The sequence below is a fragment of the Camellia sinensis genome, chromosome 2 (genome assembly GCF_055761805.1).
Source record: "Camellia sinensis isolate YWXY chromosome 2, ASM5576180v1, whole genome shotgun sequence".
Lineage (NCBI taxonomy): Eukaryota > Viridiplantae > Streptophyta > Magnoliopsida > Ericales > Theaceae > Camellia > Camellia sinensis.
The window spans coordinates 111,649,947-111,670,306 of NC_138962.1; positions in this window are offsets into that span (position 1 = coordinate 111,649,947).

Here is a 20,360-nt window from a genome sequence, read left to right on the forward strand (position 1 = left end):
CAAAACAAGAGCTTAGCCTGACGCTCTTAGCTGCGGTCCGGTGCTTGGACACCTACATATAAATATAAACAGTGAGCTAAAACCCAGTGAATAACAGCTGCGTAAAGAAGTTAAGAACGAATGTCCTTTCAGTAATTAAACAGTCATATCAGTCATTTAGAAACCAAAGCAGTCATATGTGGTACATCCAATAGCAAAACAGTACAGTAAGTCTTAACAGACCGAACGGTCAGTTGATGGCCATCATAACGGTAAACAGTAGTAGTTCCAACAGGGGAACTGACAGAGATCTCTGTAACAATAGCAGTAACTATAACGACCCTCACTCTACTCTAGTCATGCTTGCATATATTACATGATCTTGTCTTGATATGTTGCATTTTGCAAACCTTGATTTGATTTGCTTAAGAGTTTCTTGCATGTTTTGTACCCTGCTTGGTGTGAGTTTGGCCGAGGTCATCTTTAGTCTAGAACTTCCTTGGAACCACTTTGTTTGACCTCCACCTTCGCCCTGACATATTGGCCGAGATGACATTATCTAGGCCGAGGTGTTCATCACCAAGGCCGAGATGTGTATTATCTGGGCCGAGATGTCACCTTTGCACCTAGGTGATCTTGTCCTGGAGTGGTGTGACTTAGACCAAGGTGTGGCACATCTAGGCCAAGGTGTGGCACAACTTAGTCAAGTGTTGTCCTTCCTAGCCGAGATCATTGTCCCCCTACTTGCCGAAGTCTTGTTCTTAGCCGAAATCATTACCCGCCAGAGTGCCCATGCCATCTTGCTTGTTGAACACACTTTGTCATAGTCTTGTCTTTTCACTCAGCCACCTTTTGAGGAGAACCAACCCGGTAGTGCCACGTGTCCCAGCTGAGTGTTAAGTCAGCCGACAGACCCAAAAAATATACATTTTTGTATTACATCTTTGCTTTGTAAAGAGAGAGGCTCTAGGAAGAAGAAGAAGAAGTCTTAGAGTGAGAGAGTAGACTTTCGAGCTTGATTTCTAGAGATCAAGCCGTTAGATTCGTGTATTGAGGTTAGATTCTTGATTCACTCTTGTCGTTCTTATTGATCATCCAGTTGCATTGCACGATCGAACCTGTTCTGCATGTTATGCATTGGTTTAAAGTTGGTTTTAGAAAGAGAAGATAGTGTTAATGTGTTTTTGAAGAAAAAGTCTTGTTTGATCTGAAAGTTTTCCTTAAGATTCATGTCTTGTGTTTGTTCTCGCAAGATCCTTGAATATGGGTACCCAGGTCCATGTATTTGAATTCATAGCATGAAATCTCAGATTTTGTAATAGCAAATTATGATCTTGCATTCATCTTCTTCATGTTCATGTTCTTCAAGACAGGGAAACCCAGATTTTCCCGACCTCATTTCCTTGAATGTGGCCATCAAGGCAACACCTCGGCAAGGAGGTGTGGGACCTCGGCCTAGACCTGGTAGTCTCCCAGCATGTTTTCCCGAGATTAGAAACAGTGTCTTGTTTTGACTTAGCTTGGTTTTGAAAGATGCCGAGATCATCTGTATGCATGAGAATTTGTTTGAAAGTGCATTCAACAGACTTTGCCATGTGTTTGTAGGACTTGGACTTGCCTTGACCCCGACGTCTGAAGAGCTATGTGAGTGGTATTTTTAATAAAGTTATGTTATTAAGTCTTGACAAAGTTTTTCCTTGTTTGTTTGGGAAAAGTATTTTTGTGAAGCATGAATGATGATCCCTATTTTGTATACCAAGTATTAGTCTTGTTTTGAATCACAATATTGAAAGTCCGTACGTGCTAGGGAACTATAAACATTTGTAGCACAATCTTGAAAGTCTGTACGTGTTAGGGGATTATAAGCATTTGTAGCACAATCTTGAAAAGTCCGTACGTGCTAGGGGACTATAAGCATTTGTAGCACAATCTTGAAAGTCCGTACGTGCTAGGGGACTATAAGAATTTGTAGCACAATCTTGAAAAGTCCGTACGTGTTAGGTGACTATAAGCATTTGTAGCACAATCTTGAAAGTCCGTACGTGCTAGGGGACTATAAGCATTTGTAGCACAATCTTGAAAAGTCCGTACGTGCTAGGGGACTATAAGCATTTGTAGCACAATCTTGAAAAGTCCGTGCGTGCTAGGGGACTATAAGCATTTGTAGCACAACCTTTGTTAATGTCATCCCTTGGAACTTGAAAGCCTTGAAAGACTTTAATTGTCGAGACTTGAAAGATTTGTTAGATAAACTTGATTTGCCCTTGGATTTTGTACAAGATGTGTTATGCTTTGATTTGATAAAGATTTCGGATATCATTCATGTAGACCCCTTTATTATTTGTACCATTCACTGAGTATCCAAGCTCACCCCTCTCTATATATATGTAGGTGACGAGCAGGACGGCGGTGACGCCTAGATGTACTTGCCACTTGTTTTGGACTTTGCACTTTTACTGCATCTTGAAGATTATGCTTCTTAGTTGTATTTCATTGTATTTTGTATTTGATAGCTGAGAAGCCTTTTGGTCAAGATGCATTTTTGTACTTCATTTTGTTGTATTAAAGCTATGTAAAGATGTATGCCATTCCATTTAAACTTATGCACTGCTCTTATGGACTACTTAGCTTGAAATTTATTGCTTCCGCATTTGTAAGCCTCATATGTATACTCTGATTGTGTGTGAATTTTCAGAGTTGGCCTTCGGTAATCACGAATTACTGGCCATCATGGCACCATTCTACTAGGGGCGGAATGAGGTCGTGACAGTAACAGTAAGTTGCTATGGGTGCCACGAGTACAGTTTACAAATAGGACAGACGTTCATTCATTGAACAATAGCATTTCAGTAAGCAGTACAGTTGATCATTCAGAAAATAATCATAATTGAACATATCTTTATGACATTGTTACTTACAGAGCACTGGGCAATAGATAGGCTAATGAGCGTCCTCGGATGCCAACCCTACACAGTTACAGAACGAACATACACTAAGTTACGCACTAGGGAATCAATAACTTAGCCCCATATCTAGGCTTGGTGTGGTTCTATAATATTATCCTCATTAAGATGTCTTAAACTAGGCCTAGGAATACCTAGGATGGAATGAGGATGCAAAAATGCACTTTAAAACACTTTTCAAATTTTTGCTGAAAAAAGGGTCCACGCTCGAGCGTGGCTTTCTACGCTCGAGCGGACATGCAGACAATGGAGCTCCGCTCGAGCGTGACTTCCTTGGCTCGAGCAGATTGTAAACTCTTGAAAAAGTGCTGGATGTATGATTTTCACGCTTGACGGACGCTCGACCTCCGCTCGAGCGTGAGACTCAGACCCTCGCTCGAGCGTGAATTCTCTCGCTCGAGCGGACTGCAAAATATATGAACTTCTGGGCATATGCATTTCACGCTTGAGCGTGACTTTCTACGCTCGAGTGGAAGTGCATGTACTCAGAGTGTACGCTCGAGCGTGAAGTCCTCCGCTCGAGCGTGGATCCAAAATTTGGAATTTCCAGATTGATCATCAAGCACAAAATTCAACTTCTAAAGCTTCAAACTCGATTCTTTTGGGCTAATTTTCTGGAAAACACTTGAAGACTCATAGTACAAACATGTTTCAAAGATCAATTTATGAAATCAAGCCCAAAAGCAAGCCAATTGAACATAAAATTAAGTGTAAATACGAAGAATAATGAAAAATCATACATGCATGAGTTTCCAAGAGCTCTAGTGTTCCAAAACAAGATCAAATGCAATGTTGAGCTCAAAACCATGGTGAATTCATGGACCTTTACCAAAATATGGACTTGCATGTAAGAATTTCATGAAGAACAACTTCAAAATGCTATGGTATGAACATGCATGCATGAAATCACTCTCAATTTAACACATTAAGCTAATCTTTGACTCAAATCACTAACCTTTCCATCAACCATGCAAGAAACAACTTCATTTCATAATTAAAAAGGTGAATTCCTACCTTAGGTCTTGAATTCTAGATATGAAAGCTCAATTTTGCAATCACTCTTCAAGTCTTCAAATTTCCAAGCTAATTCTTGTTGAAACCAAACTTCTCCTACTCTCCCTCTCTTGTTCACAGTTTTGGGGTCAAGAAGATGAATAAAAGTGGTGCATCAACAAATGTAAGGTGTAAGGAGTGTTGGTGAATTAGGCCACTAAGTAGCAAAAGTGTAATTTACTCAAACCAATACGATTTAGCATCATTTAATCTAATTTAATTATTCCAAATCAAATTTAAATTAAATTTATCATAAAATCACATAAATCCTAATTAGCATATAACACTAATCGATTTCTAGTTCGGTCGCCGATAAGACCTTCAATTCGCAGTTCAAAATTAAAACATGAACAGATTCATTCAGAAATCAAACAGATGGAAATGCATTCAAAACAATACACTCATACAATCGATTCAGAATATCATTCTTATCAGTTACTTATCATGCTCAGTCACAGTTTAACATTAATCAGAGGTGAGGGTTGTCACGGTCTTCACTCCTTAAAAAGAGTTTGGTCCTCTAAACTCGGATTACCTTCATTTTGGAAGAATACTGGGTCCAGGGGGAACAGTTCAGGATATCGTTTCATCATATCGTCTTCCCTTTCCCAAGTGGTATAAACGCCACCATGATTTTGCCAATCCACTTTCACTAACGGAATTTCTTTGTTCCTCAACTTCTTGATTCGCCGGTTTATAATTTGAATAGGCCGTTTTTCATAAGTGTAGTTATCACTTAGCACTATATGAGTAGGCTCAATAACATGGAAGGGATCCCGAAGATAATCCCTCAACATTGAAATATGGAAGACATTATGCATATGCTCTATTTCAGGAGGAAGCGCTACTTGATACGCAACCGGATTAATCTTTTCAATGATCTCATATGGTCCGACATATCTTGGTGCTAGCTTACCCTTGACTCCGTAACGAGTCTGCCCTTTCTTGGTGTCACTTTAACAAAGACATGATCACCCACTTCATATTCCCTGTCTTGCCTTCGGACATTCGTATAACTTTTCTGTCGGCTCTGTGCGGTTTTTAATCTTTGCTGAATCAGTTCACCTTTTCTGTAGTTTTCTGTACAATCTTGGGCCCAAGCAAAGGCCCATCTCCAACTTCTGCCCAACAGACAGGAGATTGACATTTTCTGCCATATAAAGCCTCGAAAGGCGCTATACCAATGCTCGAGTGAAAGCTGTCGTTATAGGCGAATTCAGCTAAAGGTAAATGGCTTTCCCAATTTCCTTGGAAATCAAAAACATACATACGTAGTAGATCCTCCAGAGTCTGGATGGTCCTGTCTGATTGGCCATCTGTCTGAGGATGGTATGCACTACTCAGTCTTAGTTCAGTACCCAATGCAGTTTGCAAACTTTGCCAAAATCTCGATGTGAACTTCAAATCCCTGTCAGAAACAATAGATACAGGCACTCCATGCAATCTAACAATCTCGTCAATATAAATTGTAGCCAATTTTTCCGCATTATAGATTGTTTTAACAGGTAAGAAATGAGCAGATTTAGTCAATCTATCAATAATAACCCAAATTGAGTCCATACCTTTACTGGAGCGAGGTAAATCGACAATGAAATCCATAGTAATATGTTCCCATTTTCACTCCGGTATTGGTAAGAGCTGAAGTAAGCCTACGGGTCGTTGATGTTCGGCTTTGACTTGTTGGCAATGTAGACATTTCGATACAAACTCGACAATTTCTTTCTTCATTCTCGACCACCAGAAATTCAGTTTCAAGTCTTGATACATTTTTGTATTTCTTGGATGGATGGAAAGTTTTGAGTTGTGGCCTTCTTGCAAAATTCGTCTTTTCAGTTCAGAATCATTTGGTACACACAACCTTCCCTGAAACTTCAACACATTGTTTTCAAATTTGAAGTTCGGCATTGGTTTGGATTCCCGTTCATCAATGATCTTTTTCAGATAGTCATCTAGGTGTTGTTTCTCTTTAATCTCCTCAATAAGTACCGGTTGAGCAGAAATAACAGCTAATGTTCCACCTTGTTCACACAAAATAATCTTAACTCCAAAATTTTCAAGGTCACATAGCAATTCTTTTTGTCCGGTGAGTAAACAGGCTAAATTCCCAATTGATTTCTGACTCAATGCATCAGTAACGGTGTTGGCTTTCCCCGGATGGTACAAAATTTGCAAGTCATAGTCTTTTATCAGTTCTAACCATCTCCGCTGCCTCATGTTCAACTCTTTTTGTGTAAAGAAATATTTTAAGCTCTTGTGATCGGTGTACACCTCACATGTTGCCCCATATAGGTAGTGGCGCCAAATTTTCAATGCAAAAACCACTGCGGCAAGTTCTAAATCATGAGTAGGGTAATTCTTTTCATGCGGTCTCAGTTGTCAGGAAGCATACGCAATAACTTTACCATTCTACATTAAAACACATCCCAAACCCTTATAGGAAGCATCACTGAAAATAGTAAATCCATTCGTACCTGAGGGTAGGGTAAGAATCGGTGCAGTCACAAGTCGAGTCTTTAATTCTTGAAAAGCTGATTCTCTTTGTTCGGTCTAGTCAAATTATATACCCTTTTGAGTCAACTGAGTCAATGGTAGAGCTATTTTGGAGAAGTCTTTCACAAATCTTCTGTAATACCCGGCTAAGCCTAAGAAACTTCGGACTTCAGTAACATTAGTCGGTCTATGCCAGTTCACTACTGCTTCAATCTTCTGTGGGTTAACTGAGATGCCATCCTTACTAATTACATGTCCCAAAAACATAACATTATCAAGCAAAAATTCACACTTTCTCAGTTTAGCATACAGTTTCTGTTCTCTTAAGGTCTACAAGGCAATTCTCAAATGACGTTCATGTTCTTCCCTATTCTTGGAATAAATCAAAATGTCATCTATGAAAACAACTACGAATTCATCGAGGAACGATTTAAAAATCCGGTTCATAAGGTCCATAAATATAGCAGGCGCATTAGTAACTCCGAAAGGAATAACAAGAAATTCATAATGTCCATACCTCGTTCGAAAGGCAGTCTTTTCAATGTCCCCTGGTTTGACTTTCAACTGGTGGTATCCAGATCTAAGGTCAATTTTGGAGAAAACCTGGGCACCCTGTAACTGGTCGAACAAATCATCAATACGAGGCAATGGATATTTGTTTTTCACTGTTACCTTGTTCAGTTCACGGTAGTCAATGCAAAGTCTTAGTGAGCCGTCTTTCTTTTTCATAAATAAAATTGGTGCGCCCCACGGCGAAGTACTGGGCCTGATGAACTTCTTATCTAACAATTCCTGTAGCTGAACTTTCAGTTCTTTCAATTCAGTAGGTGCCATCCTGTAAGGAGCTTTGGAAATTGGCTGTGTACCCGGTAACACTTCAATGGTGAACTCAATCTCCCTATTAATCAAATCCCCTGGAAAATCATCTGGAAAAACATCTGAGAATTCTCTGACTATAGGAATACTATCCACGTTAGCTTCAGTATCAATAGGTACAGTCAACATGCAACATAGATACCCGTTACATCTCTTTTTAATCAATTTAAAAGCTTTCATAGATGAAATCAGGTATGGGGGAGGCACTACTCCAACTTCGTTAAACACAAATTCAGGTAAACCAGGTGGACGAAAAACAACTTGTTTCGTCACACAGTCTATGGTAGTATGATATTTCGTTAACTAGTCCATTCCCAATATTACGTCGAAATGGTCAATGTTCAAAGACAGTAAATCAATATATAAATGCACATCTCCAATAACAATTTCACATGCAGGATACACATAAGCACAAGTCATGGATCTCCCAACGGGTGAGGATATAGCTAACAAATAGTTCATGGGTTCCAGTGGTCTATTCAATTTTCGTGAAAAAGCATGCGAAACAAACGAATGCGTAGACCCCGAATCTATCAGAATGTATGCATTTTGAGCACAAATTGAGAGTGTACCTGACACAACTGTCTCTGTATTCTGCACATCTCCCGGTACAAGTGCGAATACTCGGCCTTGCCTTAAAGGCTCCTTTCCAGTAGCTTTGGGGTTGGGTTTTTGTGGGGTAGTTGATGCTGCGTCACTAGCTGTAGCTTTACTATTGCCTTGAGACGTGGAAGGGCAATATTTAACCATGTAGCCTACCTTGCCACACCTGTAACAAGCACCAGAAATTTTATAACAAACCCCTTTATGCCTTTTTCCACATTCAGAACAGGGTGGTATGGAACCGCTTCCCTGACTAGAGCTGGTCGTTGACCCTATATTCTGCTTCTTATTCGATGAGTTATTTCGGCCTTTCTTAAACTTAAAGCCCTGTCTCTTACCGCGCCACTCGGTCGCGGGTGTTTCAGTCTGTTTCAATGCTTCGATATTCGACTCAGCTATTATTGCTCGGTCAAGAACATTCACATATTTAAGTAACTTCAGAACATTAATTCGATCAAGTATCTCGACATTAAGGCCGCCTTCAAACTTCCTGGCCTTTTTATAATCAGTGTCCACCATGTGTGGTGCATATCTGGCGAGTTCGGTGAATTTAGATTCATACTCTGCTACTGACATAGTACCTTGTTTCAACTGTTCAAACTCAGTCACTTTGCGGTCTCGGACACACTGGGGAAAGTATTTTTCAAAGAAGGACTCCTTAAACTGAGCCCAAGTCATAGCATTGTTGGTGTCACGGATGAGCATCCACCACCGTCTAGCCTCTTCTTGTCGAGTGAAGGTAGCCAGTAACACCTTATGTGCTTCAGAACACGGAAACACTTTAAACAATTTTTCGATTTTAAGAACCCATGCTTCGGCCTTTAATGGTTCAAGGCCTCCTTGGAATGATGGTGGTTTCATTTTGCTGAACTTCTGTGTCAGAGAAATTATATCATCATTAACATTTGGTTCGGGCCGTACTGCAGGAGGTAGGGGCTGTTGGTTCTGTTGTTGCCTTAGGGCTTCAGTCAACAATTCAACTGTTCTTTCTAACCTTGCCATTCTTGCCTCAGATGATTCAGATTCATCGGCATTTCTTGCGTTGTGCATTTCACTATAGGCAATATGGTAATAATAAACATAGGAAGTTGCTGACTTAAGTATATTAGCACATTAGCACATATATTCATATCATGGCCACACACACTTTCTCATACTCATGCAATGCCTTAATCACTTTTCTAGGACATCCTACAGCTCATTTGGACACATGTGTGCGGCATAACTCGTGTTTGGGATCGCTCTGATACCACTCTGTCACGACCTAAACCCGCCCCTATGGGTTTAGCACCGTAATCGGCCAGTAATCCGTGATTACCGAAGGCCTGCTTAACAGTAATGACAGTATTATAGAGTAAAGGGGCTGGCGGAAGCCAAAACAGTAAATAAAAGATGTCCAATGAGCTGTGACATTCTGGATGCAAAAAGACTTTTTATAAACATGTCACATTGATAACCAAAACATATGTACATGCGACATATATACAAACATCCATGTTAGGGACCAAACCCCTAACTATAACTGTACAGTCAAGTCTAAACAGTTAATATAAAACAGAGACAAAAAGGGGTGGATCTAAACACCCCAACACAGCCTTGGCTCGGCAGCACTTGGAACCTCGAGGTGAGGCACGATGGTTGGCTTGACAAAACAAGAGCTTAGCTTGACGTTCCTAGCTGCGGTCCGGTGCCTGGACACATACATATAAATATAAACAATGAGCTAAAGCCCAATGAATAACAGCTGCGTAAAGAGGTTAAGAATGAATGTCTTTTCAGTAATTAAACAGTCATATCAGTCATTTAGAAACCAAAGCAGTCATATGTGGTACATCTAATAGCAAAACAGTACAGTAGGTCTTAACAGACCAAACAGTCAGTTGATGGCCATCATAACGTAAACAGTAGTAATTCCAACAGGGGAACTGACATAGATCTCTGTAACAGTAGCAGTAATAGTAAGTTGCTATGGATGCCACGAGTACAGTTTACAAATAGGACAGACATTCATTCATTGAACAATAGCATTTCAGTAAGCAGTACAGTTGATCATTCAGAAAAAAATCATAATTGAACATATCTTTACAACATTGTTACTCACAGAGCACTGGGCTACAGATAGGGTAATGAGCGTCCTCGGATGCCAACCCTACACAGTTACAGAACGAACACACACTAAGTTACGCACTAGGGAATCAATAACTTAGCCCCTTATCTAGACTTGGTGTGGTTCTATAACATTATCCTCATTAAGATGTCTTAAACTAGGCCTAGGAATGCCTAGGATGGAATGAGGATGCAAAAATGCACTTTAAAACACTTTTCAAATTTTTGCTGAAACAGGGGTCCACCCTCAAGCGGACATGCAGACAATGGAGCTCCGCTCGAGCGTGACTTCCTTTGCTCGAGCAGGCAGTAAACTCATGAAAAAGTGCTGGATGTACAATTTTCACGCTCGACGGACGCTCGACCTCCGCTCGAGCGTGAGACTCAAACCCTCGCTCGAGCGTGAATTCTCTCGCTCGAGCGGACTGCAAAATATATGCACTTCTGGGCATATGCATTTCACGCTTGAGCGTGACTTCCTACGCTCGAGTGGAAGTGCATGTACTCAGAGTGTACGCTCGAGCGTGAAGTCCTCCGCTCGAGCGTGGATCCAAAATTTGGAATTTCCAGATTGATCATCAAGCACAAAATTCAACTTCTAAAGCTTCAAACTCGATTCTTTTGGGCTAATTTTCTGGAAAACACTTGAAGACTCATAGTACAAACATGTTTCAAAGATCAATTTATGAAATCAAGCCCAAAAGCAAGCCAATTGAACATAAAATTAAGTGTACATACGAAAAATAATGAAAAATCATACATGCATGAGTTTCCAAGAGCTCTAGTGTTCCAAAACAAGATCAAATGCAATGTTGAGCTCAAAATCATGGTGAATTCATGGACCTCTACCAAAATATGGACTTGCATGTAAGAATTTCATGAAGAACAACTTTAAAATGCTATGATATGAACATGCATGCATGAAATCACTCTCAATTTAACACATTAAGCTAATCCTTGACTCAAATCACTAACCTTTCCATCAACTATGCAAGAAACAACTTCATTTCATAATTAAAAAGGTGAATTCCTACCTTAGGTCTTGAATTCTAGATATGGAAGCTCAATTTTGCAATCACTCTTCTAGTCTTCAAATTTCCAAGCTAATTCTTGTTGAAACCAAACTTCTCCTACTCTCCCTCTCTTGCTCACAGTTTTGGGGTCAAGAAGATGAATAAAAGTGGTGCATCAACAAATGTAAGGTGCAAGGAGTGTTGGTGAATTAGGCCACTAAGTGGCAAAAGTGTAATTTACTCAAACCAATGCGATTTAGCATCATTTAATCTAATTTAATTATTCCAAATCAAATTTAAATTAAATCTACCATAAAATCACATAAATCCTAATTAGCATATAACACTAATCGATTTTTAGTTCGGTCGCCGATAAGACCTTCAATTCGCAGTTCAAAGTTAAAACATGAATAGATTTATTCAGAAATCAAACAGATAGAAATGCATTCAAAACAATACACTCATACAATCGATTCAGAATATCATTCTTATCAGTTACTTATCATGCTCAGTCACAGTTTAATATTAATCAGAGGTGAGGGTTGTCACAATTTGAAATGAAAAGGGATTCCGAAACGAAGAGGGTCTTTGCTCCTCTACACATCTATCAAAACAAACAACTACTCCTACATTCACCTGCGGCTACCTGGTTTTAGTTGTTTCATATGGATACTCATTGCTGAACAAAATATATTTGTCTAGATATTTACTTCCAAACATGTGAAATTTATTCAAACACTCAGGTTCAAACCATAGAAAATTGGTTTTAGTTATTTCATATAGACACTTAGTGCCGAATAAAATATATTTATCTAGATAATTAATTCCAAACATGTGAAATTTGTTTTGATACTCAATGTCAGGAACACAAGAAAATATTAGTTCTTGTTGTTTGGTATGGATACTCTGTGTCGAACAAAAAATATTTTTTCGGATACTTAATTCCAAACCCGTGAAATTTGTTCGGGGTGCCAAATCAATTCGAAAAATCAGCCTACGTAAAATGATGAACAATAATTAAAAACTTATTTTATCTATAGAAAATTGCTTGGAAACATCTTCTTTATTGTCCATTATTGATTTTAATATGAAATAGAATGCAATAATGATGGATTAAAGAAAATAGAGTTGGGTATGAAGATGCGAAGTAACGAAAGTAGGAAGAGAAGAGAGGAAAGGAATATTAAGACCGATGATGAATAGGGTGTCCAAAATACTTTTATTTACACTTTTTCCAAATTCAAGTACTATTTGATAATTTTAAATAGAGACTTAATAATAATAAAAAATGGGTAAATTATAAAAAATAGTCTCTGTAATTTATACGATGTGTCAATTGGTCCTTGTTGTTTTAATTTGCTTGATTTTGTCCTTAATTTAACGGATTGTGTCACTTTAGTCCAACAAATAACTGTTGTTAAGTTTGAAGGATGGAAAGTCAAACTATTTGTCAATTTTGTCCTTGGAGTTTACCTAATGTGTCGATTTGATATCTGTACAGCGACCAAATTGACATATTGTGTAGACTTTCCATCCACTAAACTTAACAACCGTTATTTATTGGACTAAAATGACACAATTTGTTAAATTAATGGGCAAAATCGAACAAATTAAAACAATAAGAACCAAATTGACACATCTTGTAAACTACAGTGACTATTTACATAATTTTACCCTAAAAAAAATCATTAAATTAGAGTGCCCAACCAATTTTTTGGAATAAATAGAAGCTTCCAATGACATCATTCATTTCAAAATGAAAATAACAAGATTATCCCTCATGTTCTTTCTTGAAACCACTTAACTCCATTTCTATAGTAATTCATAGCAATAAAATCAGCTCAACAACAAATCTCCCATCCCATTCCTCGTAAAAATAAAATTTTCCGAACAACAAATCCTCCATCCCGGTCCTTTTTCATTGCCATCCTCAGTCTCAGTTCCTCTATCCCAAATCCTCCATCCCCAACCCTTCTCACCACTATTTTCAGTCTCAATCCCCTATCCCCAGCCATCTCATTGCCATCCTTAATATCAATTCCCAATCTCAAGCTCTTTTCACTACAATCTCTACATTTCTCTTCTCCACCAATTTAGAAAAGAGAAATGAAGAAGGTGCTGGTAGTGTTGTTAGAAGATGCGGTGGTCATATCTTTGCAGTGATGGTCAGATTTCGCTTAAGAGGCGACATAGATGGTGGTTGATGGTGGTCGCAACGCAAGATTATGATGGTGATGGTAGTTGTGATGGTTAATTGTGGACTACGGTCACGATGGTGGTTGTAATGTGGCTACAAATGGGAGGAGTGGTAGATGGTTTAGAAGATACGGTTATAGGGCTTAAGCAATGTGGCAATAGGCTTGGCAGTAGTGCCGATTGGAGTGTAAGAACGTGGTGAGGAGAGTAGGAGGAGGTGGATGGTGATTGGGGTTGGTTTTGAATGTGCTATTACGGTTATTAATGAGAAAGGGATTGGGTTGGTTGGATGAGTTGAGGATAAGGTGTGGGGTCATGGAAATTATTTGTGGTGGTCCTTGCAATGAGAGAGAGAGAGAGGGGATAAGGTGTGGGGGTGACTGGGCAAAAAGAACGATTAGAAAAGAATTGGAGGGTAATCATGTGATTTTACACTTTCCATTTCTTGGGGAGGCCGGTGTTATTATCCCATATTACTAGAGTTAGATGTAAATTATACTAATTGCTGAGGATGTCTGTGTAATTTACCTAATCAACAGAAAATGTTATAGAAATTAAAAGAGTTCAAATTAATGGTGTTGTAGACTATAGTTATTTCAATAGTTTCAAAGACCTTTCCAATGGTATTTCTTTTTTGAATAAAGCTTTCCTCTAATCCTTTTAGCGATAGAAAGGTCTACTTGGGGCTTGTGAGTTCATTACACACTACAACAAGAGTCCAAGCCACTAGGAACAAGCTTGCAAATGTAGAAAGAGACACTTACTCTTTATGGTTATTTACCAATTTTTTCTTATTAACAAACAAACATAGCCATGTCCACTTACCCTTTTGCCTACTAATGATACAAGAAGGCTTACCTCTGATACGAGGGTTCATTGGAATCACTGGGGCGAGTGAGCCCAAAGAAGATCCTGAGGTCAATTCTATCTTGATAATTCAATCTTTTAATTTTGAGTAAAGTATATTAACTTTTTTCAAAATTTTGAAAAAATATAATAAGTTTTACAAATTTAACATAGTTACATTAAGCTTTCTTAAGATTTTATTTCATATAATTCCCTTTTTTATTAGAAATTTGTTAGTCGTATGAATAAAAAAATGATACTCTCATTTCATTCACATTGAAATATATATTTAATTTTCTTTTTTTGTTTTTGTTTTTTTTTTGGTTTTACTTTTTTTTTTTTTGTATCTTTATACTATCTACGTTAGTTTTGATCTCTTTAACCTTACTAAAAAGGAGGTTAGTTATCTCAAAACTATGAGACTTATTGTATTTTTTCTAAATCTCAAGAGAGGTTAATGTAATTTGCCGTTTTAGTTTTTTAGGTCTCGTGTGTATGTTATTTATAAAAAAAATAATAATAAAATAAATTAATCAGTTGATTTGATAATTGTAACCATATGATCTACTCATTTTTTTTTTCAAAAAAAAAATGGACAGTTTGTTTCCAAATTATATTTGTCTTATTTATCTTTATTTTATTTTTTAAAGACAAAAGTGATGACATAATATAGTTATAATTATTATATTAATCTTACTTTTTTTGTATAGATAATCTACGCATGAAATCCTAAAAGATCAATGTACATCAAAATAGAATAGAGTAAAGGGAGACTGACGTGTAAGTTAGCAACTAGTCCTATAATATTAAGTGAATTTAAATATCATTAATTATCATAAAACTTATGACATATTTTAATAGCGTTTGATGAAAAATTGGGAATATTTTGATGAATATTTGGCGACCACAACATGATTAGTCGTTGTATAATAAACATTGCCGATGAAAATTTCAATTTAGTAGCCAAAATATGGTCTTTTTAGCGACCAAATTTTAGTCGCTGTTCACGACATTTGGCAACAAAAAAATGGTTTAGTCACTAAAGCTTCGAATTTTTTTTAGAGGGAAACTCATTAATATATTGGCGCCTTATTTTTCTTCTGTTTCACACACACACCAACATACAGAGCACTCGATGCCAAACCTCAGCACCACTGACCACCGCCGATCATCACCATCGCTGGACACAGACGCTCGCCACCACGACCACTGATTACAGGTATTTCTCTCCCATCTCTCTCCCTCTCTGTCGATCTGTGTCTGTCTGTTTGTATCTCCTTCTCACTGTCTCTCCCGTCCCTGTGTCTCACGATTTGTGTAGGGTTTTAAATGTTTGTTTTCTTTCATTTTCTGTTCAATTCGTAGCTAAAACCAAAAATATTTTTGGCGACTAAACTGTATAGTAGCTAAAACTAGAATAACCTTTCCGTGACAAAATGTTTAGTAGCTAAAAATGACAGTATTGGCGACTACTAAATTGGTCGCCATTTATAATTGAATTTTTGGCGACAAAAGATTAGTAGCTGAAGATGTATTGATGTTCCCTTTGGGCGACTAACATCTTAGTCGCCAATGCTTCATCATCAGCGACTAACAGTGGTTTAGTCGCTAATTGCGGCCTTTTTTTGCCTACTAACAGATTAGTCGCCATTCTGTTGGATTTTTAGCGACTAAAACAATTTTAGTCGCCAATACCTTCGCCGACGATGTATCCGCGACAAAGCTGGCGACGAAAATTTTTGGTCGACAAATCGTTTCGGCGACTAAAATTGATGCTTTTGGCGACTAAAACATTAGTCGCCAAAAGTGTATTTTTTGTAGCGAAAGTATATTAACTTTTTTCAAAATTTTGAAAAAATATAATAAGTTTTACAAATTTAACATAGTTACATTAAGCTTTCTTAAGATTTTATTTCATATAATTCCCTTTTTTATTAAAAATTTGTTAGTCGTATGAATACAAAATTGATACTCTCATTTCATTTACATTGAAATATATATTTAATTTTCTTTTTTTGTTTTTGTTTTTTTTTTGGTTTTGGTTTTGATTTTTTTTTTTTTAATCTTTATACTATCTACGTTAGTTTTGGTTTCTTTAACCTTACTAAAAAGGAGGTTAGTTATCTCAAAACTATGGGACTTGTTGTATTTTTTCCAAATCTCAAGAGAGGTTAATGTAATTTGCCGTTTTAGTTTTTTAGGTCTCGTGTGTATGTTATTTATAAAAAAAATAATAATAAAATAAATTAATCAATTGATTTGATCATTGTAACCATATGATCTACTCATTTTTTTTTAAAAAAAAGTGGACAGTTTGTTTCCAAGTTATATTTGTCTTATTTATTTTTATTTTATTTTTTTAAAGACAAAAGTGATGAAATAATATAGCTATAATTATTATTTTAATCTTATTTTTTTTGTATAGATAATCTACGCATGAAGTCCTAAAAGATCAATGTACATCAAAATAGAATAGAATCAAGGGAGACTGACGTGTAAGTTAGCAACTAGTCCTATAATATTAAGTGAATTTAAATATCTATACGTGTTATTGACGTTTTGAATGCACTATATAATGGCGTCAGGATCCTCTGAAGTTTCAATCCTGGAGTCATCTCCTAAAGTGATCCATCCAGCGGCTGAAATTAAATCTCACCAAAACGACGTCGTTTTGGTGAGTAATTTAAAAAAAAAAAAAAAAAAAAAAATCAGATCTACTTCTTCGTTCCTGTGATTGTGAAGCAGAGCATTAGAGAGACAGAAAGAGGGAAAGAGAAGGGTTGAGAGAAGAGGAGGATCCAAATAGGTATTGGTTTGTATGCATTGATTGAATACCTTCCTGGAAAAACTTGGTTTTCGATTCCATTGAGGGAATGCTTTTGTGTATACAAATATATATATATATATATATATACACTACCCATACAAACCTCCATAGCCCAACAACAAAGTGAATATTTTTGTGTATACATATATATATATATATATATATATATATATATATATATATCAGAATATGTATCTATAGAATTAGTCAAACCTCATAACCCACAAAGACAACAATAATGTTTCAGGAATTGAACTTGGGTAGATGGGTTTGAGATTGAGAGATCTCTCAAAGTCCCAAAGAAAAGAGAGAGAGAGAGAGAGAGAGAGAGACTCTGTAACTCAAACCTTACAACCCACACACAAGTGAGATAGAAAGGAATAATAAACCTTAAATAAAGTCAGGTACTTCACCTTCTTGCCCCGCTGTCTGGTTAGTCTATTCCGGTGCGAAATCGGATGGTTCGATCGAAAAAGAGAGAGAACAACGATGATTTCCGGCGAAGAAATATTTTTTCTTTCTGTCTCTCTAATGCTCTGCTTCACAATCACAGGAACAAGAAATAGATCTGATTTTTTTTTTCCCAAATTACTCACCAAAACGACGTCGTTTTGGTGAGGTTTAATTTCGACCGTAGGATGAATCACTTTAGGAGATTACTTCAGGATTTAAACTTCAGACGATCCTGACGCTATATAATGAGGACAAAGTTGAGGCCTTGAATGTGACTCGGATTGGTTTTATTTTTATTTTTATTTTTATTTTGAAACTGTGTTATTTTGGTTGTTTTTATTATTATTATTATTTGTTGGGTTATGTTAGTTTGATTGTTTTTATTTATTTATTTATTTGTTGGGCTGTTGTAATTTTTTTTTATATTTTTTTTTAGAATGGTTATGTGTAGGGGTGGGTTTAGAGTTTAGGATTTAAGATTTAGGTTTTTATTTTTTTCGAGTCTTTCTGATTTGAAATAAAAATATAGTAAAGATTTGTACAAAACTATATGTAATTAATAAATTTTGACCAGCAGTCTAACTGATCAGTTAATTTTATCACTCAATCAGTCTAATCCTAACTTTTTTTTTTTTTTGGGCTATGTTGGTTTGTTTATTTTATTTTATTTTATTTGTTGGGCTGTGTTGGTTTGATTTTATTTTATTTATTTTTTTATTTTTTTAAGGGCTTACGTTTTAGGGTACACATAAAAACCCTTCAAAAAAAAAAAAAAAAAAACAAAACCAAACCAACATAGAAAGAACAAAAAAAAAAAAAAAAAAAAACTTTTTGAGGCAAATTCGTGACTCTCTTTTCGAGGCCTTTAGCACGGTTGATAAAATAATTCTACAATACTTATGTTGACCTCATTAAATTTAGGATAAATTATCAATAGGTCAAAATAGTTGGACTAATTTTTATAAAGTCCTATTAAAAATAAGTCCTTATAAAATTATCGCTAAAAATAATTTTTTGTGACATTTTTTTTGCACATGTCATCAAAAATTGATAATTAATGACTTTTTTTTGTTATGATTTTTATAAATTATCGCTAAAACTTACAATTAGTGACGTTTTTCTGTGACAAAATTTCCAAATTGTCCTTGAACGTTGAATATTCGTGACGATTTTTTTAAACTGTCACTAAAACTTATAAATAGTGACATTTTTTATGACAATTTTCAAGCTGTCGTTGAAAATTAACAATTAGTGACATTTTTTAATAGCGTTTGATGAAAAATATCATTAATTATCATAAAACTTATTAGATAATACACCCAGCTATCTATATCTATATCTATATATATATATATGGATAATACTTGGTAGCTCGAGAAATGCGGCTCGAATATTGGCTCGAATCGACAAAACGACGTCGTTTTGTCGATTTTTTTTTTCTTTCTTTTTCTTTTTCTTGCTTCAGTTTTTTTGGATGGATAATTTTATTGCTTCAGTTGCTTTACAGAGGAGAGAAGAGGCGACTCAGGTGAGAGAGCAAAGAGAAGAGAGGAGGAAGAGAAGGAAGAGAGGAGGATGATCTGGATCTGTATTTTTTTGTTGCTTCAGTTTAATTTTTTTGTTCAATTTTTCTTGTTGATGATCTGGATCTGTTTGCTCTGCATTTTTTTTTTCTTCTTCTTCTTCTTCTTCTTCATCAGAAAAATCTGCAGAAAAAAAAAACATCAAAACGAAAAAATCCAGATCAACTAAAAAAAATGATGAAGATGAAGATCGGTTGATATATGAAAAATATTATATGAAGATCTTGAAAAATAGTTGATGAAGATCAGATGAAATATTTTTGATGAAGAAATATTTTTTGTTTTTTCAGATGAACAAAAAAAAAATTTAGATGAACAAATTTTTTTTTTTTTAGATGAAATTTTTTTTTCAAAATTATTATTATTTAGGTAACTATTTTTCAGATAAACAAAAAAATTTTAAGATGAACAAAAAAAATATTATATGAAGATCAGATGAAATATTTCAGATGAACAAAAAATGTTTTTCTAAAATATTGATGAAGAAATGATGAAGATCAACTAAAAAAATCCAGATCAACAGTTTATCTTCTGGATCTGAACAAGATCTGCAGAAAAACAACGATGCAGAGCAAACAGATCAAGAAGAAAAAGGAAGAAGAAGAGGAAGATGGAGCAACCAGATTTTTCTGATGAAGAAGAAGAAAAGGATTTGTCAGCAAATAACATTAATCAACAAATCTTCATGGATCTGTCATCTACTTCAGAGGGAAGATTTAGATCAACAAATCTGAGGATCAATTTTTTTTTGGGTTTGATTTGGTTGATCTCTTTCTCTCTCTGCTGGGTTTTCAATGTTGATTTGAGCACTTTCAAGATGAACAAATTATTCCCTTCCTTCTCCTCTCTGAACAAATTATTTGGTTGAAAGTGCTCAAATGAACAAATGAACAAATGAACAAATCTGGGTTGATCTCTCTGAACAAATGAACAAATGAACAAATTTGGTTGAAAGGGAATAAACACGGAAAAAATCTGGGTGCAGCCATCATATATTTTCTGGGTTGATGTTCATCCTTCATTTCAGAAAAAACACGGGAAAAAAAAAAAGAAGCAAAACGCATCGAAACGTCGCCGTTTCACTCTCGAGCCATTTTCGAGCCACGTTTTTCGAGCTACGAATCGGAACCGTATATATACATATATATTAAGGAATCTAACCCCAAGCCTTGTGGGAGTTTTAATATCCCAATCTAATCTTTTTGATTTTTTGATTTAAAAAAAAAAAACCTTAGCATTTATTAATTTCTCCCAACCCCCAAGCCTTAGCCTTATAATAACATTTTAATGCATTAAGAACAAGTATAAAAAAAATTTCTTAAAAAGTTCAATATATATGAATCCCTTGAAAAATCCAACACATGATTATTAT